The following is a 5,000-nucleotide window of genomic DNA, read 5'->3' on the forward strand; positions in this document are numbered from 1 at the left end:
AAGAAATATAGAAATGAGATCGAAATATTCAAGTAAAGTATAAAAACAGCATCAAAATGACAGTACCAAAGCATAATCACATACACATCAAAATATTCAAGTACAGTAAAAAAAACACATCAATATGACTGGACTAAAGCCCAACAAACACATATGTGAAATCAAAATACATGAGTACAGTAAAAAATATAGAAATAACTCTACTAAAGCACCCCAAACTAAGATATTAGAATAGAATATGCAAGGACAGTACAAAACAACATAAAAATAACTGTACTAAATCATAAAAACATACATGAGATTGAAATACATAAGTAGAGTACCAAAAAAGTAAGACTATACAAAAAATACCTGACCAGAGAGAAAAATTGGATATTTGGCACTACTGGCACTACTATAGTCCATTTCTTTTAGCGATGCATATTTGCACCGACTCGCACCGGTGCCCTTTTAGCTCTGAAAAGTTTCCTGATCGCTGATTGGTTGGACAAGATAATTCTAACCAATCAGCGATCAGGAAACTTTTCCGAGCTAAAAGTGCACCGCTGCGAGTCGGTGCAAATATGCATCGCTAAAAGAAATGGACTATAGGGTTATGAGGCTGAGGTACAAGTGCAAGATTTGGACCTACTATCTGACAAGGAATGAAATGGGATGAAGAAGTTTCTGGAGTTCTATAAGCAGATGACCACTTGGCAAACGATGCACATCCCTGTTGTACTGTTGTACTCTAATTGCTCAGTGGGTGCTTTCCTCTTGGTGAGGATAGAAGAGACTCTTTAGCTAGGGTAAGCAGCTCTTCTAGGAGAAGAACACTCCAAAATCAAACAATTTTTCTCTAGTCTTGGGTAGTGCTATAGCCTCTGTACCATGATCTTCCACTGTCTTGGGTTAGAGTTCTCTTGCTTGAGGGTACACTCAGGCACACTATTCTATCTTATTTTTCTTCCTCTAGTTTTGTTAAAGTTTTTATAGTTTATATAGGAAATATTTATTTGGGTGTTATTGCTGTTCTTAGAATATTTTATTTTCCCTTGTTTTCTGTCCTCACTGGGCTATTTTCCCTGTTAGAGCCCCTGGGCTTATAGAATCCTAGTTTTCCAACTAGGGTTATAGCTTAACAAGTAATGATAATAATAATAATAATAATAATAATATGTATGACTCCCATGTAAATGATGATGCTAATGAACACTTATCCTTTCATGGACGTCAGCGGAGAAGGCAGTTCCAACATCGTTCTGCCTAGCATAGAGGTTTGCCTGATAAACCCTGTCTTCCGCAACAGCCAGCGTATGCAGGGTCAGAGGTATTCATAAGGGAATTAGTCGTTATTGGAGTACGGTGGATGAAGTCAGGTAGGTCAGGGTAGTTGATATCATCCATCTTTCCAAACCGGTCCTCGGGTATTGACAGGTAGTCTTGCTTCTCTTCCTTAAGGGTATCGGGTTAACCCTTTCTTTATCGAAAGGGCTACTTGCCATCTGAAGGGTAAAAGCAATGACCAGAGAGTATTGTCAGACTTTTACTGTTTAGCCTCATGGCTAGTACAGTGGTAACGTGTTCGCCTAGCATTTGCATGGGAGCAGATCGATCCCATCCCGGGACCGTAAGTTCAGATTTTTTAATGGGGAGACCACTGCTGTGGCTGGGCACCATAGTGGGGAGTTGGGCTTGCCCGGCTGACGTTCTGGTCCATTCTGATGAGACTGGAACTGAAACCAGATACCTTTATCTTTATCTTATCTTCCTAATGTCATTCGATTCTTAGTTCATTAAGGATTCTTTCACCCATGTGTGTTTGTCATTCCTTCTTAAGTCTTCCCAATTGCTTGCTTTTGTTCTTCAAGATTACCAATATTCTGTTTTCCCCATTTTTTTTTTCCTTAATTGCCAGTCATAACTTTATTTCCAATTACTTATGCTTTACCATCTTTCCACACCGTTAGAAAAAACCGTAATTTTAATCGAAAATTATCCGTAAAAATACACTGTTCTCAACCGTATTTCAGTAAAATACAGGCGACCGTAATTCTACCTTACTTTGTTATTATCTTTTACGGGTTGGTGACCGTAATATCACTCTTTTACGTCAATATATCCTTTTTTTTAAAACGGTAAAAATCCTGGGATAAATGTTGCCAGACATTTGCCATTTTTTAATGCAATTTTTTAATAGTGCATATAATCTGTTTCCCCTCTTCGGGCCTCGAAGTGCAGCATCATGCTCTGAGGATTGTCATCTTATAAATCCTGACACGCTTAAAAATCTGATTCCTTCTGATGTCCTTCCGCCATTGCATCCATGTCACAGAATCAATGGTCATATCAATCTATCAAAGAGATTTTGCAGTCCTTAGTGTTTTCTATTTTTAGTAAAGGGATTTGGAAATCGAGTTTTGCTCTGTTTTTTTTTTTCTCTTTCAATTTGGTTCCCTTCTCCATTGTTGACTTTCCTCTGTTTGATTTTTTACTTCTGTTTATTCATCATCTGTTAGTTGGTTGGTTTAAGTCAAATGGTCTTCACTAGGGTTCTAATCCACTCCAAAAAAAAAAAAAGATGTGATTTAATGTTGTTACTGTTCTTAAAATATTTTATTTTGATTGTTTATTACCCTTCTTGTAGTTTACTTATTTCCTTGTTTCCTTTCCTCACTCGGCTATTTTTCCCTGTTGTAGCCCTTGGGGTTATAGCATCCTGCTTTTCAAAATACAGTTATAGCTTAGCTTGTAATAATAATAATAATAATAATAATAATAATAATAATAATAATAATTTTGTTCCCTTCTCCATTGTTGACTTTACTCTGTTTGATTTTTTATTTCTGTTGATTCATCATGTGATAATTGGTTGGTTTAAGTCAAATGGTCCTCACTAGGGTTCTAATCCACTCCCCCCCCCCAAAAAAAAAGATGTAATTTAATGTTGTTACTCTTCTTAAAATATTTTATTTTGATCGTTTATTACCCTTCTTGTAGTTTACTTATTTCCTTGTTTCCTTTCATCATTGAGCTATTTTTCCCAGTTGTAGCCCTTGGGGTTATAGCATCTTGCTTTTCAAAATACAGTTATAGCTTAGCTTGTAATAATAATAATAATAATAATAATAATGATAATAATGATAATGATAATAATAATAGTAATAATAATAATAATAATAATAACAATAATAATAATGATAATAATGATAATAATAATAATAATAAAAATAACAACAATAATGATAATAATAATAATAATAATAATAAAAATAACAACAATAATAATAATAATAATAATAATAATAAAAATAAAAATAATAATAATAATAATAATAATAGTAATAATAATAATAATAATGATAATAATAATAATAATCATACATACATACATATACCAAAGGCACTTCCCCCAATTTTGGGGGGTAGCCGACAACAACAAGAAACAAAACAAAAAGGGGACCTCTACTCTATAATAATAATAATAATAATAATAATAATAAAATGGAAAATAAAAATAATAATAATAATAATAATAATAATAATAATAATAATAATAAAATTGAAAATAAAAATAATAATAATAATAATAATAATGATAATAATAATAATAATAATAATAATAATAATAATAATAATAACTGTTTATATTCGCATGCGCATCGCTAAAGTCCGCACTGGCATAAGGGCAGCTTATTTTAAACCGCCAAATAGTCTTACACTTATTTTCAAACTCCAATCGAAATCGAGCAACACAAGAAATTTTAGAATTTTGAGTTTGAAGTCAATTTCGAATACTGGATAAATGAAAAAAAAAATAACCAAATCAGGATTCAACTGTAATTAAGTTGCAAATGATAAGAATCCCCAAAACTGTTGAAAGAAATCGCACAAATACAATCTATTTCTTTGGACTTTTTTTTTTTTTTTTTTTTTTTTTTCGCAGGGCATCTTCAATATCCCGGCAAATTTCTTTATGAAATCTGATGCCTCATTTGTCGATAAAGAGATCAGGTATCGGGACTTAGTGCGTTTGTCATTCTTTTTTTCTGGAAGAAGTTCCACCAGTTCATTAATTTTCTAATTCACTTATTATGACAATGATGGCAAATGTGTGTTTCGTCATCGTCATCATCATCTCCATATCCATCAAATATATTAGTCATTATCAACAAAAACCAGCAAAATTCAAAAACATCTACGCCAATCTTATACTGTTATTTTTTTGGACAAGTATAACTATTATTGTTAATATTTATCTTCATAACATCGAAAGGTTAAAAGACATATGATCTTCACTTCTGTATTATTCCAATGCATTCTGTTTTTGTATTTTTTTGTAATATAATTTGAGATAAAAGTATTCCTTTCATAAAGATTTTAAACCTTGTTTAGCTTTGCCTGGGAGCAATGCTCCTACAAAGAGAGCATTCACTCTAATGAAAAGTCCGAGGTCTTCGTTAATAGCGGAATGCAATTTCGACTTCAGTTACATAGACTTTTATGACTATCTGAAAAAAAAACCTAATCTTCACTGCTTAGGCAAATACGATCGAACCAAAAATGCACTTAGGAGTAATAATTTTTTGAAAACTAAATCTCATATGTCGACATACAATTCTCTCTCTCTCTCTCTCTCTCTCTCTCTCTCTCTCTCTCTCTCTCTCTCTCTCTCTCTCTCTCTCTCTCTCCTACACACACACACACTTATGCATACAAACATATATATACTCTATATATATACATATATATATGTATATATATATATATATATATATATATATATATATATACATATATATATGTATATATAAATATATATGTATATATATATATATATATATATATATATATATATACGTATGTATGGATTAATATATAATATATAAATATATATGTATATATATATGTATACAAACAAATATACCTATATATATAAGTATATATATATATATGTATATATATATATATATATATATATATATATATATTCAAATAAGCCATATATATTTTTGATACAT

At 31.4% G+C, this 5,000-nt stretch overlaps 1 protein-coding gene across 1 annotated transcript in view; it reads left to right on the forward strand.

Moving 5' to 3' along the window:
• Positions 1-1,267: 1,267 nt before the first annotated feature.
• LOC137616595 (QRFP-like peptide receptor) overlaps positions 1,268-5,000 on the forward strand; it is a 90,091-nt gene continuing 86,358 nt past the window's right edge. The window contains exon 1 of the mRNA XM_068346488.1: positions 1,268-1,358. The gene's annotated coding sequence lies outside the window, so the exon portion shown is untranslated. The remainder of the gene's footprint in view (positions 1,359-5,000) is intronic.

Source organism: Palaemon carinicauda, chromosome 22, assembly GCF_036898095.1.
Source record: "Palaemon carinicauda isolate YSFRI2023 chromosome 22, ASM3689809v2, whole genome shotgun sequence".
Lineage (NCBI taxonomy): Eukaryota > Metazoa > Arthropoda > Malacostraca > Decapoda > Palaemonidae > Palaemon > Palaemon carinicauda.